Consider the following 19,406-nt stretch of genomic DNA (forward strand, 5'->3'; position numbering starts at 1 on the left):
TGAGATGTGTTTCTATGAGAAATATGATATGATATTATAGGGAAAGTCAAAACCAAATTCATTCCTTTTATGAGTACCACAAGAAGAACATCGAGCAAGCACTAGGTAATGACTAGTGTTTCCCTCTGCAAAATGTTTCTTCCTTGATCTTACAATAGATCAGATGACCAAAATCGATTATTGGACATATAATGGACCAGTGAAATATAGTCGAAGAGCTAACAAAGTTTGTCAGTTGGAGAACTCTCTGCTACCAAAAAATCACATATTCTTCCCTTCTACCTTGATTATTTTTTCAATTATTGTACAATATGACATTGGCATTACTAATCAATTTATGAACTGCATGTAGCAGAATATGGGGGAAAGGTAAAATCCTTGACAGTAAAAGTGATTGGTTGGAAACCACCCACTGCAAAGTGTTTAGAAACATTAACTTACAACATGGTACTGCTGCTGCTTTATTCCTCAGTCTTCCTTCATTATCGAGGACTTCTAGAAATGATAGACAACACCTCATGACACGAGCTAAGGCTTCATTAGAAAGCATCATTAGGTGTATGATGAGGACGGGAACGAGATGGGGACCTCTCTTTCCTTTTGCCTATTAAGGAAGCAGCTTTATTATTAGAAAACTGGAAGGGCTCCAGGCTATTATGTAAGCCATGGCCACTTAAAACTCTCTTGCTTGGAAGGATTTAGTGAAGGAAGTGTGTAGGTGGCATGTCCATTTTCTGAACTTCCAACATTGATTGGATATTCATCAAAAGCATCACAAGAACTTGGCCTAGTAATGCATAGCCAAGTTGTGAAAGACTCGCACTCCCGGTTGCTCCCTACAACAGGCACATGCCATGCTCCTTTTTCTGATTCCTGCAAAGGAGATTGAGGTGTCAACACCATACATGAAATGAATCAAGATATAGTTTTAAACCATAATAACAAAGTAGATGGTATGGTCAACTTATTGTACACAATTTGTCAGGAACACATGGACCAACATGTTAGAAACTGTTGAGAACAGAAAGTGAAAATAAGAGGAAACAAATGAAAAACAAAGTTTGACAGATATTTGAGGAAGTCTGATTCTCATTGATCCTTTTGACAATACAAAGGTCATATATATATACATTACAAAAAGTAGAAAAGTAAAAAGCTACTGAAAAACTAACTTTTGATTATCTACACAATTACAACATCAATTTAGAACTTTTATGCACAGTATGGTAAAGGCAACTTTATGCATCTTGTCCCTCATACTTCTTTGTGTCAGCCATGCATTTCCTCAGCTGTGCCATCTTCTTTTCTGCCATCTCCTGTCTTCTTTTTGCTATTGCTGCCATCTTTTTCTTTCCATGTATTGCATCTTGCTTTATCAGCTTTATGCATCTCTTGAGTGTTGCAGTGTGTTTCAAGCATGGCTACTGTCCTTGTGCATTTCTTGCTTGCATTTTATCTTGTTACATTGCATTCTGTAAAATCTCCCTTAAGATGGGCATAGATATTAACAATTCCCATCTTGGATAATAAGAATTGAAATGTAGAAGTTGGTAAGGCTTTAGTAAAATTGTCTGCCAACTAAAATTTTGAGGACACATGCATTGGTGTGATGATACCAGCCAAGACTTTCTCTCTAAAAAAATGGTAATCTAGTTCTATAAGCTTGGTTCTCTCATGAAAAATTGGATTCTCTGTAATGTGTATGGCTGCTTGGTTATCACATAAGAGGGAAGCAGATTGTGCATGGTCAACATTAAATTCCTCTAGCAAACTGAGAAGCCACATGATCTCACAACTTGTACATGCTAGTACCGTATATTCTGCCTCAGCTGAAGATCTAGAAATTATTGCTTGATTCTTAGATTTTCAGTTTATTAGTGAGTCTCCAATGAATATACAGAAGCCTGTGACAGATCTTCTTGTCTCGGGGCAAGCAGCTCAATCAGAATCACTATAGGCCCTTAGATGTAAAGTTGATCTAGATGACAAGAAAATGCCTCGACCTATGGATCCTTTGAGGTACTTGAGAATCCTATAGGCTGAGTGCAAATGAGATTGTGAGGGTCTATCCATGGATTGGCTTAGAACACTTACAGCATAGGTGATGTCAGGTTTGGTGATGGTTAATTAAATTAACCTTCCATTGAGTCTTCTATAAGCTGTAGGATCTTGGAGGTTTTCTTCTGTGGTGTGGCTCAATTTATGGTTCAGTTCAATGGGTGTAGAAACTGTCTTTGTGCCAAGTAGACTTGAATCTTCTAATATCTTGAGGGTGTACTTCCTTTGATAAAGGTTAATTCCAAAAGAGGACCAGGCAACTTCCAAACCCAGGAGATATTTGAGGGGTCTAAAGTCTTTAATTTTGAACTTGCTATGAAGGTAAGATTTGAGTGAGTCAACTTCTTCTTCAGAGTTGCTTCCAACTATGATGTCATCTACATAGACTAAAGGTGCTATAAATTCATTGGGACTGACCATAGTGAACAAAGAGTAGTCAGATTTTGATTGATGAAATCCAATGGCATTGAGTGAATTTGAAAATTTTGAAAACCATTGCCTAGATGCTTGTTTAAGTCCATAGAGGGACTTATTTAATTTGCATACCAGTTTCTCCCCCTCAATTTGCTCACTCTAGATGTGATAGCTTGGAGGTAATTGCATATAGATGTCCTCATCAAGGTCTCCATGTAGAAATGCATTGTGAACATCCATTTGAGTGAGGGACCAGTTTTTAATGGCTGCTATGGCAAGGAAAACTGGAATTGTGGTGAGCTTAGCAACTGGACTGAAGGTCTCTTGGAAGTCAAAGCCCTCTTTTGGAGTGTAGCCTTTTGCCACAAGTCTGGCTTTGTGCCTTTCAAAGGATCCATCTGATTTTAGCTTGGTCTTATAAACATATTTGAAACCAATTGTAGTTTTGTTAGGGGTAAGGTAGTGACAGTCCATGTGTTATTCTCTTCTAAAGCATGGAGTTCAACTTTCATGGCATCTTGCTAATGCTTAAACCTGACAGTTTCATTATAGGACTGGGGTTCATGAAGTAATGAAAGTGAAACAGAAAAAGATTGGTGAGAGGGAGAGAGATTTTTGTAAGTTATGTAATCATGAAGGGGATGAATTGTTGAGGAGGGAAGGAAGGGTTGAGAGGCTACAAGCTGGCAATGATATTGATGAAGATAAGCAGTTTGGTTTCTATTTCTAGTGGACCTTCGAAGAGAGAAAGCGTCAAGATCAGGTGAGGGGGCAAGTGAGGGAAGTGTGGGAGCAGTAGGTGAGGGAAGGATGGAGGGGTCAACTGCTTAGGAAGGTTCTTCAGATTGTGAGCGAGAGGGATTTTGAGTGGGAGTTTGAGAATTTTGGGGAAAGGCAAATATGTCATCTGGCAATGCGGGAGGTAGGACCAAATTATTTGGAAAGGATGATAGATCATGGTTTGACTTTAATCTCATTAAGAAAATCCAAGTCACTCTAGAATAATCATCAACAATGGTTAAAAAGTAATGAAATCCTTGAAGGGAAGCTTGGGAGTATGGAACCCATATATCACAATGGATCAAATCAAAAGGAGATGAACTACTTGAAACACTTGAAGGGAATGAAGGTTGTTTCTATTTAGCCAAATGACAAACTGTACAATGAGATTTATCCTTGGACTTTACATTAGGGACATTGGAATGAATTGAATTCATTCTTTGAGAAGATAAATGTCCTAATCTAAAGTTCCATAGGTCAAAATCTTGATGTACAGCAGCTTGGTTGACTCAAGTTATACTAGATGGGCTTGAGGATGGGATGGTGGTGCTGACAGGTGATGAAGGCAGTAGGTGATAGAGACCAGCATGGGCTTTAGCAAGTCCAATCGTCATCCATGAATAGAGGACCTGAATAAAACAAAGATCATTTGAGAAAAATAGACAAGTGTCTGGTCTTTGAGTGAGTTTACTGATTGAGATGAGATTGAAAGCAAATGAGGGAACACATAGGACATCAGTAAGAAGGGGAGAATCTAAGAGTTTAATAGTGCCAATGTGTGTGACTTGAGCTTTTGTGCCATTTGGAAGTTGTACAAAGGTTTGAATGCAGCAGGAAGAATTAGTTAAAAAAGAGGTGGAACACACCATGTGATTAGTGGCTCCTGTGTCCATGATCCATGGTGTGTTCTGATTGATATTATGCTGATCTTGTGAACGAGCAGTGAGTTTGTCATGACTTGTGACATTAAAGAGAGAGGGTTTATGAGAAACTTTAGAATTGGAAAAGTAGTGGTGATTACCTGCTAGGTTGGAGTGAGATGTTGTTGAAGGAGTAGGTTTTGAGATAATTGGTGAGGGATGCATAGGTGATGGTAGGAGTGGTTTATTGTGTCCCGAGGTCAGTTAAGGGAATTGAGCATTGACAAGTGCCACAAGATGTTGTGCTTTTGCTTGAGAGAGGGTCAACTGAGAAGTACTTGGAGTAAGTGATAGATGGCCTGAAACAATAGTTTGATCCACAATGGAACCACCAAGAGCAACGTGATTTGCAGAGTAAGCAACAACAACAGGTTTTCCAGAACCACCTCCAAACTTAGATTTGGTGAATTTGAAAGTGGGTGGAAAGCCTATTAGTTTGTAGCACTTCTCCTTTATGTGTCCTATCTTTCCACAATGATCACAAATCAAATTTGTTTTGTCCTTTTTCCTCAAGAATTTTTGATAAGCTAGTAAGGCAGATGGTTCTGTGGCAGGTACAACCATGTTTCTTGCTTGCCTTTGCCTCTCTTCTTGTAAAATAAGTGAGAATGTTTTATCTAGAGAAGGCAAGGGGCTCAACAAGATAATTTGCCCTCCAACAGCATCATAGCTACCATTTAGACCCATTAGAAATTTAAAAACATAATCCCTTTGCTGAACTTCACCAATATTCTTTAAAGCATCACGTGTACATAAACCACAAGAGCAACAAGGGAGGGGTCTATAACTATGCAGTTCTTCCCAAATGGCATTAAGTTAGGCAAAGTAGTCACTTACAGAAAGATGCCCTTGAATTATGCCACTAAGTTTGTGTTAAAGGTGATATGTCCTTGCTTCATCAGGCTGTGCAAAGCGCTCTTTGAGTTTATCCCATATCTGTTTAGCTAAGGTCATGAAGAACACATTAGATGTTATGTCCTTGGAAACAGAATTTAAAATCCAAGCAAGTAGGATGTTGTTGCATCATAACCAAGACACGTAAGAGGCATCTGCAAGGTCAGGGCTGGTGATGGTGCCATCCAAGAAACCTGATTTTTTTTTATTGAAATGGAGAGAAGAAAAGATCTGCTCCAAGAAATGTAGTTGGAGCCAGTCAAGGGTGGTGAAACAATGACAGTGTTTGCATTGTCACTGTGATACAAGAAAAATGGGCTGTTAGGATCTTCTGTAGGAGAAGAAGATGAGGAAGCAGAGTAGGTCATAGCTTAATGAAAGGTGATCAGAAATCAAGAAGGTACTGCAGGAAATTACTCTTACTCTGATACCATGTTAGAAACTGCTGAGAACAGAAAGTGAAAATGAGAGGAAACAAATGAAAAATAGAGTGTGACAGAGATTTGAGGAAGTTTGATTCTCATTGATCCCTTCGACAATACAAAGGTCAAATATATATACGTTACAAAAAGTAGAAAAGTTAAGCTACTGAAAACCTAAGTTTTGATTATCTACACAATTATAAGCATCAATTCAGAACTTTTATGCATAGTATGGTAAAGGCAGCTTTATGCATCCTGTCCCTCATACTTCTTTGTTTGCAGCCATGCATTTCCTCAGCTGTGCCATTTCTTTTCTATGCCATCTCATGTCTCCTTTTTGCTACTGCTGCCATCTTTTTCTTTCCATGTATTGCAACTTGCTTTATCAGCTTTATGCATCTCTTAAGTGTTTCAGTGTATTTCAGGCATGCTTTGGCTGCTATCCTTGTGCATTTCTTGCTTGCATTTTATCTTGTGCATATTACTCATGCACAATCCAGCTGCCTTTTTAAGGGCATTACCTAAGAAAGATGCTGGAAGAATAGCATTTTCCATTCGCAGGATGTGGAATATGTTGAAAATTTTTGACAACAAAGAAAAGTAATACAAATTTTGATTGTGGAGTGTATTTTGATAAAATATTTTAGGTAAAAATGTTACCAAGCAAAAGAAAGGAACAAAAATGATCCCGAAAGAAGAAAAGGAAGAGAAAGGGATTGCAATTATTCACTCTATCATAAGCAATAATACTATGGTGCTAAGGAAAGGATAAAACTGTACAACATTGCTTTTACTTTATTCACTGATAAATTGTAAACATCACTCACATGTAGTCATGCAAATATTAAGGAGCCTACCAAGTTTTGACCAAATGTTTATACCAAGCTCATACTTTAAAAAAAAAAAAAAAAAAAAAAAAAAAAAAAAAAAAAGTGAGCTGATAAAGTGTTAGTAATGCATAATTAAATAGCTTAAGTTAGTAATTTATTTCATCAAAGAAGAGTTAAGCACTAATTATGCATCAAATTCTAGTACTGGATGCCAAATTAATTGATGCCAATATTTTACACACAGATGTTTCATCGTTGTCCTTAAAATAATAAACACTTATATTATACTTATATTGTGCAGGGCATTTTTGTAAAGGAAAAAAAAAAGCCTCAACAAAAAGGAATATTATGCTAAGTCAGAGGCTATGGGGAAGCTTTTAAACGTGAACCAAGAGAAAGGAAATCAGTTAGGGGCTGAGGAGTATAAAAGGGAAGGTGGTGCAATGGAGAAGGGGCATTCTTCGGACATGGGACTAGAAGAAAAACCCTCTGGAGAAGACGAAGCAATAGATAAATTCCTTTCTTCCCCACTTTCTATTCCAGTTTTCTTATTTTTAATATATAGATGCTAAAATGTTTACTCATAGTTTTAGTTTGATCATGTTAGGCTAAGTTTCTAAGCCTAAGTTTTGGGGAGTAACCCATATTTGGATTGGAGTTGGATTTCTCATTTTTTTTATTGATTTCCTTTTCATAATCTTACTATTTTGTGAGGCATGTTATATTTGTGGAAGTTTGGAGTTCTAATTTCTTATCCTGATTTGTTGTTGATGTAAGGCATAACTGATGCTTTTTTTTTTTTTTTGAAAAGAAAGACAGATTCATTACTGAGATTGAATTAGTTCATTACACACTAACTCATCCATAATGGATATTCTAACCTCACTTGGGCCATCTTCCAGCCACACACTTTCACAAGATACATTGACTGCTAGCTTAGCTGCTACATGAGCACTAACATTTGCAAATCTTCGGACGAAACCCAATCTCCACATAGGATAGGTTGCCTTAAGCTGACGAATATCTTCAATTAGCTGGCCACCCCAAGAGTTGTCTTCTGTTTCTGAATTCACAGCATCAACTACAGCTTTTGCATCCCCTTCAAAACATACATGCATCAATCCCAGTTCAATACAGAAAACCATTGCTCTATGAAGAACATAACTTTCTGCTTGAAAAGCCGAGGTGACGTTCCTCTTTGGTGCAACCAAACTCCCAATCAAAGCCCCCTCCAAATCCCTTACAACCACCCCTATCCCCATTCTTCCCCTTGCTCTATCAAAACTTGCATCAAAATTTGCCTTGTAACAAGGCCACACAGGAGGATTCCAAACCTATCTAGAGTCACTAATATGATTTCCAGCTGCTATCCCAGGGACTACTGCCTGTACCTCCCTATACACAGAGTAGTCAGCTTGTGCCTTAGTGATAACTGCATTTGGAGACTGAAAAATGCCATTGAAAACCATTCCATTTCTCCTTAACCAGAGGCTGTGTACAACTATAGCAGCCAGCTCTAGCTCCTCCTATTTTAGTTTCATCTCCATCTCCTCCCACAGGGACTGAAAGTCATAGTAGTCTCTTCTCCATTTCCTAAAAACAATAATCCCACCCCACACATCTGCTGCAGCAGGGCACCCCCAGCACACATGCACCACTGTTTCGGGTTCTCTTAAGCAAACAGGACAAGTATTATCCTCCAAAATATTTTTCCTGTAAAGGTTATCACTAGTTGGGAGAATCTTGTTTGCACACTTCCATAACATCATCTTTACTTTGCCTGGTACCTTCAAACCCCAGATTCTTTTCCATTGACCATTAACAATCCCACTGAAAGATGTGTCACCCTCGTTTCTTTTCTGTAGTGTAGATTCCAGCACATATGCACTTTTGATTAAAAAATCCCCTCTAGCTGAAGCTGTCCATATTCTTTTGTCACTTGCTCCTCTACTGCTCAAAGGAATTGACATGATCACTCGTGCTTCCTCTTCTCTAAAAACAGCAGCAACAACCTTTTCTTTCCATGATTTTGTTCCTTCATCAATCAGCACTTCCACTTTGGTTTTTGCATCAAAAATGTTTGTAGGGGACTGAACCTGAAAAGTCAGTGGACAAGGTATCCACTTATCTTTCCAGATGTTAATGTTCTTTCCATTCCCCACCCTCAAGACCATACCTTCCTTTATCAGACCCAAGCTGCCCCATAAACTTCTCCACACATAAGAGGGTGAGCCTCTTAGCTTGGCTTCCATTAGGTCACTTTGCTGAAAATACTTTTGCTTGAAAATCTGAGAGACTAACAGATTCGGTTCCTTCAAAAATCTCCACAACTATTTGGCCAAAAGGGCTTTATTAAAGCAGCTAAGGTCCCTGAAACCTAAGCCCCCCTGATTTTTAATATAACCCAAAAACTTCCATGTTTTCCAGTGGATGCCTCTCCCGTCTCGTTTGTTATTCCACCAGAATTAGGCTAATAAAGCTTCAATTTCCTTTAGCAAAATATTTGGTAGCTTAAAGACACTCATGGCATATGCTGGTATTGCCTGAAGAACACTTTTGATCAAGACTTCCTTGCCTGCTATTGATAGGAACCTTGTCTTCCAGCCGTTTATTTTCTTCCATATCCTATCCTTAAGATCTCTAAAAGAATTGTATCTTGATCTTCCAACCACTGTAGGTAGGCTCAAATACTTATTATAGTCATTGCACCTTGAGCCATTAACTTGTTGTAAGATAAACTCCCTTGTTTCCCCTCTTGTGTTGGAGCTGAAAAAGACACTAGTTTTTTCTTTATTTAAAGTCTGTCCTGAAGCTTTTTCGTACTGAACCAGCATGTCATGGATTACGTACCATTCCACTATCCTTGCCCTGCAGAATGATCTTCTGCAAAGAGAAGATGATTAATTCTGAAACCACCCCTTGCTACTGCCACCCCCCTAATCTGTCCTCTACTTTCAGCATGATGAAACAAGGCGCTAAGTCCTTCCACACAAAACAAGAATAGATAAGGTGATAAGGGGTCACCTTGTCTTAGACATCTTGATGGAATAAAAGCCTCTCCCGGGGTTCCATTTATGACTATTGAGTATGAGATAGTTTTAACACACTTCATCAGTAAATTTGTCCATCTCTGTCCAAATCCCAGTCCAAATCTCAGTAACTGATGCTTGATTGTGATAAAAGACTTCATTGTTTTTCATCTTACATTGACCAAAACTTGCTCTGCAATGTAGTAGGAAATTTTGGATAAACTATAAATTGAACTTCAATTGTCTTATTTTCTTGTCATCATCTCTTTGAATGAGTAGATTGAGTAAAAAAGGAGTTTGAGAATTACCCAACAACGATCCATGAATTGGTGAAACCTAAAACTTAGGTGTTTGATAAATTGTCTCGTAGACGTTTAGATCTACACAATATTTTTATTGAAGTGCCTTTGAATCTAGCCATTTTTAATCTCTTTGTTTTTTCTGTTTCAAGTTTTACTACTAAAAATGGAATAGAGTTTCACAAAAAACCAACCCAGAATTTTTATTCTCATGCATTTAGCATTTCAAACGTAAATAGATACTTGCCATTTAGCCCAACATTGCTGAAAATTCATCATTGCATATACAACTTCTATAACATTTTTTTTTTGTTTTTTACTTTAGTTTTCTAATTGCCCTCCATTACTAATGGAACTTAATGTTTACATGAACATATTGTCCTTCTGAAATCAATCTTGGCACTCATCCATGTACTACTTTGATAGCTTCTACACTTGGAAGACAGATTTAGCAGCTTATCAAGTTTTTTCCTCCGTTGCCGCGGACAATTGGTGTTCATTGAAGCAATTTTGTTTAAGGGAGTTGGGGTTTATGATGTTGTGAACTTCATCCCAATTTTGGTGATATCTAAACTTTTTTTTTTTTTTCAGTAGATTGTTCTCTTTATTTCACAGAATTTTTACTGGTGTATACATCTGGTTGGGCTTGAAATCATTTGGTCCTCTTATTAGAAATCTTAACAGCATCCACTCTAATTCAACATCTTTTGATTCAGCATCTAATTTAGCATATGTATCCCTTTTGTTCACATCTAAAACTCAAAGCAATATGGATGATAATGAGCATGCTGAGAGGGAGATTGTGAATCCTAATAGAACTCTTAGGGAATACCTGCACCCTATTCGAACCAATGCACCTTCATATATCATTCAACCTCTAAATGCCAGCAATTTCAATTTCAAACCTAGGATGATACCTCTACTTCCATATTTTCGTGGTATGGAGTCTGAAAATCCTTATTTACATATCAAGGAATTTGAGGAAGTATGTTCTACATTTTTGGATTGTACATGCACAAAAGTTGTTCCCATTACTTTAAAAGATAACGCTAAAACATGGTTGAACTCACTTAAATCTCGATCCATAGGCACCAGGCAGGAGATGCAAACAGAATTTTTGAAAAAGTTTTTTTCAATACATAGGACAATTGCTTTGAAATGGTAGATCATGAATTTTTCTCAAAAAGATTCTAAAACTTTTTATCAATGCTGGGAAAGGTTCAAAGATCTATTAAATTCATGCCCACACCATGGTTATGAGCAATGGCGTTGTTAAGGCTAAAATGGCCTTATTGACCCTTACGCTTGGCGAGAGGGGTCGAGCGGCATGTAAGGCTGGGCTCGCCCTAATTCATTGGCGGAGGTCGAGCAACACATTGAGGTTGAACTCACCTCATTAACCCTCGTGCTTGGCAAGAGGGGCTGAGCGGCATCTAAGGCTAGACTCACCCTAATTCCTTGGTGGAGGTCGAGCAGGACGTTAAGGCTGAACTCACCTAGTTGACCCTTGTGTTTGGTGAGTGAGGCTGAGTGACATGTAAGGTCAGGCTTGCCTTGATTCATTGGTAGAGGTTAAGAAACACGTTAAGGCTAAACTCGCCTTGTTGACCCTCACACTTGACGAGAGGGGTCGAGCCCATGTAAGGTTGGGTTCGCCCTGAGTCCTTGGCAGACGTTGAGTAGTATGTTAAGGTTGAACTCACCCACTCATGTTTGATGAGAGGGGTTAAGCATCATGTAAGGCTTGGCTTGCCCTGATTCATTGGCGAAGGTCAAGCAGCACGTTAAGGCTAAACTCACCTCATTGACCCTCACACTTGGTGAGAGGTGCCAAGTGGCATGCAAGGCCTGGCTCACCCCGTTTCCTTAGTGAATGTTTGAGTATGCTACAGAAGTCAACCCGGTTAGTGTAAGCAATCACTGATATTTGTAAACCTTGGCTATTTTGCTGGAGAGTAGCAAATGTCATGGGCGTTTTATTGGAGGAGATAATCTTTCCATAGTTATGTCAGGTAGTTGTGGGATTAGCCCGCATTCTGCCTAGGGAGGGGTAGGGATGACTCAGGCCATACCCACTCATTTCGTTCCCTAGGAAGGTAATCTATCGATGGCCTTGGAGCCAGTCTATACTTCACCATGGTAGGGAATGGGTAAGTTTTTCAGGAAACGGAAAGGCTAAACCCACTCTCCTTCGTAGGGAGGTCAAATCCAGCCGTGGGTCCAGGCAGCTTCCGACTAGACCCGCTCTTGTCTGTTGGCACCACAAGAAAGGTAGGTGAGGATTAGGCCAATGTTGATCCCACTCTTCATTGTGGCAGAGGTCAGGGTAAGTATTCGGGTGGCCCAAGGGCCAAGCCCGCTCTCCCTTGCGAGAGGGTCAAGATGCTCATTTTACCCTTTGGAGTCCTACGGGGAGGTAAGGACCCGGAAGTTTGAGACGGGACCAGCTCCCTTGCCTATTGATGCACACAAGGAAGGTAAGTTATCGGGCAGTTGAGGACTAGCCAGCACTTCACCACTGGAGGGATCAAGCAGCCTTAGGCATTACACTCATCCCTTTGATACCTTGCAAGGAAGGTAAATGTCTGACAACTGAGCAGTCGACCCTCACTTCACCATGATGGGGACAGGGTAATTCATTCGAGCAACTAAAAGGCCAAGCCCGCTCTTCTTTGTGAGAAAGGTTGCGTCACTAGGGGGTCTGGACCCACCTGTTGACCTCACAGGGAGGTACTATATTCGAGCAGTTCATGTATGTACCCCGCTCTCGTCCATTGACATCACAGGGAAGGTAAGTGAGGGATAGACTGGCGCTGATCCCACTCTTTGTCATAGTGGAGGTCAGGGTAAGTATTCATGTGGTCAAAGGACCTAACCCACTCCCCCGTACAGGAGGGTCAAGATGGTCGTGGGTTCATCTAGCCCTTTGGAGTCTTGTGGGGAGGTAAGGATCGAGCAATTTGAGACTGGACCCACTCTCACCTATTACAGTCATGAGGAAGGTAAGTTGTGGGGCAGCCAAGGGTTAGCCCACACTCTTTCGTGGGGAGGGTAAAGCAGCACTTAGGCATGACCTACCCCCTTGGTATGCTGTAGGGAGGTAGGTTGTGGTTTGAAGGTTCCATTGGTGGAGACGTATGTTGGTGAAGATTAATGCTAGTGGAGACGTTTGATCTTACACTTTGGATTCCTAAAAATACTCACATCTTTCATTAATGAAGCTTATACAACAATAAATGAAATTTACAAATTTGGAGGGCCCCTTGGGGACTGGTTTGCTCCATGTTTTCTCACTCTTTCCATAGTCTCCCTCCTCTCATTCTCTAGTTGTGGTAGGTTGAGTTACTGATAAAAGTTAGTCACGGCATCGTGTGAGACGCATACCCACTTTGCTTACTGGCCCTAACGTGCCGAGGGGTGCACCATGGGCACCCCACCAGTCCTTGGTTTCATCTCCTGCACATAACACTCTCATGCCAGGACTTGTTCTCCCCAAATTTCTCCTACCCCTTGAGCGATCGGGAACTTCATCTTCAGATAGTAGGTGGTGGTGATTGCCTTGAAGTTGTTGAAGGTCAGCCGGCCAATGATGGCATTGTAAAAGGAGGAGGCCTTCACGACCAAGATGTACAGAGAGTGCTACCTGCCAAGATAGACAGAGTGATCGTCCTAATTGGTTGAACCATCTTTCCAGAAAAGTCCTTGAGCAGCATTGGAGCCAGTTGGAGTCAGGTAGCATCTATTCCCATTTAGGTAAATTCTTTCCAGAACAAGATGTCAGGCAAGCTACCATTGTCGATAAGGATCCTCCTTGTGGTGAAGTTGGTAACTAGCATGGTCATCACCAAAGCGTCATAATGTGGGTAGAGGACTCCCTCCTCCTCATCTTCCCTGAAGGAGTATATCAGTGCAGGTTCACTTCTCCTGTACTTGGATGGGCGGTACATTGTCGAGTACACTTCTTTGTATCGGGCCTTCCTAGCGTGTACCTTCCTCCCAGATGTGGTTGTTCCACAACTGGTAAATCACCCTATTATGGTTCTGATTTCACTGAGTGGGGTCCTTCTTGGTGTGGCTACTAGGGTGGACCATGCGGAGGTCTTCGCTTGGTTTCCCCTCGCTATAGGCTCTCCGCTCTTCTTTTCCTCTAGCCCCTATCAGGGCTTCTTTCCCAAGATCACCTCATCCACACTTGCTTTGCCCGTTGAGCAGAGGGATATCTTGGTGCTGCTCTAGCAGTCTTCCATGTTGTGGGTGGTCGACTAGTGGTAGGTGCAGTAGTGGTGCGCTGGCTGTTCATCTTTTTGGGCAGGCTGGTGCTCATCCTTTTGGATGGCAAACTCTGAGCAGTCAAGCTGGAATCCCACACTCTTTATAGAGGGCTTCTCCCTCCTTCCATCACGTGGCCTCCTTTCCCCCTTTTTGCGAGTAGGGCCCCTAGCTGGGGCGTTCACTTTCTTATCCACCCCCTAAAGTTTCTTTTTCCTCGGTCCAGTTAGAGCGTAGAGTGTGTACTCAGTTTTGATGAAGTTATTAGCCTATCCATGAACTCTCTTAGTGTGGCGGGGGTTCTCTTGGCCAGCTCTGCCATGAACTGGGACCGAGGCCACAATTCCCCTAGGGTGATCTTTTCATCCTAATCCTTCATTTTCATGCCCTCCTTTTTTAGCTTGGTCAAGTATGCTTTCAGGTTCTCATCCTCTTCTTGATTGATGATGAGAAGGAATGCCGCGAGGCGCCTTTTTCTTTTGCTTGCCATGAATTGTGTGAGGAATAGGCAAGCTAATTCTATGAAACTGTCTATAGAGCTGAGTGCCAAAGACCCAAACCACACCCTCGCCGATCCCTTCAAAGTTAGAGGGAAAGATCTGCAGGCCACCTCCTCGAGATAACCATGCAAGGTCATGTGCGCCTTGAAAGTTTCAAAGTGCTCGATCGAGTCCCAGGTCCCATACATTTCTATAGGGGAACCCAAAAATTCGGTGGTTGGGGTATTAACATCACCTCCTTGCTGTACGGTAGGCCCCAACTGACAGTAGCTGGTCTATTGATGTTGAGGTACCCATTTTCCTAGCCATCTTCTTATACTTTCCCTTGAGGTTAAGCAGTTCGTTCCACATGTTCTTCCTTTCCTCATCTACGTCACTGTCCTCCCCAATGTTTATGGACCAATGATGCTCACTATTGCTGGGTTCTTTGTCGTGCCCTGGTTCTTGGACAGCATTCTTGAGGGCTTGGTTTTCCTCTCGAAGGACAAACCACACCCTCGCCGATCCCTTCAAAGTTAGAGGGAAAGATCTGCAGGCCACCTCCTCGAGATAACCATGCAAGGTCATGTGCGCCTTGAAAGTTTCAAAGTGCTCGATCGAGTCCCAGGTCCCATACATTTCTATAGGGGAACCCAAAAATTCGGTGGTTGGGGTATTAACATCACCTCCTTGCTGTACGATAGGCCCCAACTGACAGTAGCTGGTCTATTGATGTTGAGGTACCCATTTTCCTAGCCATCTTCTTATACTTTCCCTTGAGGTTAAGCAGTTCGTTCCACATGTTCTTCCTTTCCTCATCTACGTCACTGTCCTCCCCAATGTTTATGGACCAATGATGCTCACTATTGCTGGGTTCTTTGTCGTGCCCTGGTTCTTGGACAGCATTCTTGAGGGCTTGGTTTTCCTCTCGAAGGACAAACCACACCCTCGCCGATCCCTTCAAAGTTAGAGGGAAAGATCTGCAGGCCACCTCCTCGAGATAACCATGCAAGGTCATGTGCGCCTTGAAAGTTTCAAAGTGCTCGATCGAGTCCCAGGTCCCATACATTTCTATAGGGGAACCCAAAAATTCGGTGGTTGGGGTATTAACATCACCTCCTTGCTGTACGGTAGGCCCCAACTGACAGTAGCTGGTCTATTGATGTTGAGGTACCCATTTTCCTAGCCATCTTCTTATACTTTCCCTTGAGGTTAAGCAGTTCGTTCCACATGTTCTTCCTTTCCTCATCTACGTCACTGTCCTCCCCAATGTTTATGGACCAATGATGCTCACTATTGCTGGGTTCTTTGTCGTGCCCTGGTTCTTGGATAGCATTCTTGAGGGCTTGGTTTTCCTCTCGAAGGACACACACCTTAGTGGCCAGCTTCTCTACTAGTTGTTCCATCTCTACTAGTTTAGCTTCCATATTCATTGGAGTTCCTAGTCCCGAGCTATATGAGAATGGGTTCTCGTAGGTGTATGAAGGACGCATAAGATTTTTTTTTAGGATCCCATAGACGATGTCACTGTTAATGTCATGTTTTGTACACATTTGAGCCAAGCCCTCAACAGCTTGGGTCTTCAGTCTTGGGCCTTCAGTCTTGGGCCTATGAATACAAGGAAACACCTCGAGACGGTGGCCGTGGTGGTGACTGGGAAGTCTCCGATGCCTAAGTTAGTATCATCTTTATAGAAGTGTGTAGGAGAGCAGTGAGATTTCAGAGAGTCTAACCCTTATCTCAATACCTATGAGTCATTTTTATACATGATTCCTAGGGTTAGACGCCCATGTTCTGCAGCAAAGGGAGGACACAGAGTTGTCCTCCCCGTAACCCCCTCAGCCATGCTTATTTAATGCAACATGGCTCTCTAGAGGAAGTGCATTTAATGTAGCAGAACCCCCTGCTTTGTTCTGCCCGTGGATGCATGTTGTTTGGTTCTTCCTTCTTATCCCGTCAGAAGATCAAGGGCTTCCTATAATTTGCGTTCTTCTATCCACTCAAGATTACCTGGGATTTAGTTCCTTTGTAGTGGCATATTCTACCATCATTTGCACTAAGGTGATCTTCCCGCGCTTCTCAGGTAGTAACTACCTTCATTAGGGTCAATGACCCTTTAATTTGGCTTATGGATCGCTCAGTTGGCTTGGGCCTCTTGAAATATTGGACTCAGGCTCTAGGCCCTGGACCTGGGGGGGCGGGGGGCGGGGGCGGGGGCGGGGGAGGGGGGGGGGTTGTCTCAACTATGAACATACAAATAACATGAGTTTTCCTATTGAGTTATGTTGTGATTTAGTTTTTCATTAAAGTATAAGTATCGGGATATTCTTAATTGTGCATAAACTATTTTTAAATTTGACTTTAAAAAACAATCATAACAGTCACTCCTAATGGCGGGTGGTTGCAACCAACATGGGTGGCTAAAACTGCTTGGCCACCCCATATTGGTTGAGTCTAGGCCACTCTCATGGTGATCAAGATTTGGCCACTATGGAATAGCCAGATCAGACTATGCAACTTGATGGCTTGCATAATTTAGTATATTTTATCACTTCTTAAATTTAAATTTTAGTCTAATTTTGTTTATTTTTGTTAATTTTAAGCTTCATTTTTATTATTTAAAATTTATTTCAGATTTGAAAAAAATAAAGATCTAAATTTTACCAGTGCAATTTGAGAATAAAGATCAAGTTTGATTTTTTTCAAGATGTTAAAGATAGAAGAGATAAGTTGATGAAGAAAGAAAGTTGAAGGATCCTAACTACACGCGGACTTCGAGCCTGAAGATAGAGAATTTGATAAAAAGAAAAAAAAATTCATAATTCAAAAAGAAAGAGATCTGGAAGTGGGATTTTATCTTTCCACCTTACCTCATCTATTGGACGATGTAAAGGAATGTGAGAAAAAATGAGAGTTAAACACTGGGGTTTCTTTTGGGGGGTTTGACTTGGTCTTCACAAGGGAGAAAAAAATATTCTTTTCATGTAGAAGTTGAGACGCAACACAGGGATGGCAAGAAATAATTTTTCGTTTGGAAGACGCTATGATTGAGAAGCTGCGACCGCGAAGAGCATTTTTCAGTATTCATTTTCTTTCCATTATTCTCAAAAAAATTATGGTGAATTCGTTTATGTTGAATTTAATTTTTAGCATGCACTAAATTTTCTTTATTCTAGAAAAACGATGTAATCTAGTTCCGAACTATACTTGATTTTTTATGCTAATTTAAAGTAATTCTTTCTTTGTTTGTCTGATTTATTCTGAACTTATTACTTCTAATTAACTAGTCATTAATTAGATAATTTTAATCTTGTGATTTGCTATCGAAAGAGGGAATTATAGGATAGACCTTGAATATTTTGGCATAAGTAAATATAGAGATTAACAAGAATAATTTCCAATTGACTATCGAAAGATGCTTTTGGATGAATTAGAGATTTGCTAACAAACAAAAAGAATTAAATTCAATTAGTTAGATGAGTAAAGTATAGTGAGGAATTAGGTGAAATCGATTTCCTAGAAGTTTTCTTTCCCAATAATTTGATCTTCGAATATCATTTTTATTTTCCTTTGTGTATTTTTCTTTGAATTGATTTCATTTTAAATTACAATTACAAAAATCGTAGTGACTTCTCTAGATAAAATCGATTTTAGTATAATTTTGGTATTTGTCAAAAGTAAGTTACCAATCCCTAAGGACGATACTCTTCTCATCACTTTACTATAAAACTACGATATTGTACACTTGCAGTTTTGCACCGATCAAGTTTTTGGCACCATTGCCGGGGATTGATTTATTCTTTTTTTCTTTTGCCAATATCGATACAAACTAATCTTGGTTTTAATTTAAAATTTTATTCTAATTTATTTTTATATTTTATATTTTTTTGCTCTATAGGTGTATTTTTTACGTTGGATGCGCCGTACTAGATCTCGTGACATTACTCCTTTTGATCTAGAGATTGAAAGAACTCTTAAATCATGAAGAAAAAATAAAATACTAGCCATGGTTGACGAACAACAAGATGCACTGCCACGCACCTTGAAGGATTATGTACGGTCAGTTGTGAATGACAACTACTCAGGTATAAGACTCCAGACCATTAATGCTAACAACTTTGAGCTCAAACCAGCCTTGATTAGCATGGTGCAGCAAGCCCAATTCAGCAGATCGCCACTTAATGATCCCAATATTCATTTGGTGATGTTCTTGGAGATTTGCGATACTGTAAAGATCAATGGTATTACTGAAGACACCATTAGACTGAGATTGTTTTATTTTTCTTTGAGGGACAAGGCTAGAGGTTGGTTACAATCTCTACAATCGAGGAGCATCACTAGTTGGCAGGACATGGCTGAAAAGTTTCTTGCTAAATTCTTTCCACCTGTAAAAACAGCCCAACTCAGGAGTGAGATTGGTCAATTCAAGTAAAATGATTTTGAGTCACTCTATGAAGCGTGAGAAAGGTATAAAGATTTGATTCGACACTGCCCTCAACATAGATTGCCAGATTGGTTGCAAGTTCAGATATTCTATAATGAGTTAAATGGGCAAACTCGAACTATAGTTGATGCTGCTTCTGGTGGAACTTTGATGTCAAAGACAGCTACGGGTGCTACTTCTCTTTTGGAAGAAATGGCCTCAAACAACTATTAATGGTCAACTGAAAGAACTATGGCTAAGAAAGTTGCCGAAATTCATGAATTGGAGCCGTTAGCAGCCCTTTCAACTCAAGTTGCTACTCTATCTCATCAAATTTCAACTTTGACAACCCAAAAGATACCACAAAGTGTAAAATATGTTGCAGGTACAAGTATGACAATTCCGAATAATGAAGCAAGTCAAGAACAAGTTCAATACATCAACAATTGGAACTACAACTATCGTGGTAATCCTATACCAAATTACTACCATCCAAGGCTTCGAAATCATGAGAACTTGTCATATAGAAATACAAAGAATGTGTTGCAACCTTAACCTCCTCCTGGATTTGATAATCAACCAAGCAAGA

At 40.4% G+C, this 19,406-nt stretch overlaps 2 non-coding genes across 2 annotated transcripts; both read right to left on the reverse strand.

Moving 5' to 3' along the window:
* Positions 1 to 10,794: 10,794 nt before the first annotated feature.
* On the reverse strand, positions 10,795 to 10,903 carry LOC122293063. The gene has a single exon (XR_006237120.1). It is a non-coding gene; the product is annotated as a small nucleolar RNA R71 (small nucleolar RNA).
* Positions 10,904 to 18,793: 7,890 nt separating this feature from the next.
* LOC122293116 lies at positions 18,794 to 18,900 on the reverse strand. The gene has a single exon (XR_006237170.1). It is a non-coding gene; the product is annotated as a small nucleolar RNA R71 (small nucleolar RNA).
* Positions 18,901 to 19,406: the final 506 nt, after the last annotated feature.

The sequence above is a fragment of the Carya illinoinensis genome, chromosome 13 (genome assembly GCF_018687715.1).
Source record: "Carya illinoinensis cultivar Pawnee chromosome 13, C.illinoinensisPawnee_v1, whole genome shotgun sequence".
Lineage (NCBI taxonomy): Eukaryota > Viridiplantae > Streptophyta > Magnoliopsida > Fagales > Juglandaceae > Carya > Carya illinoinensis.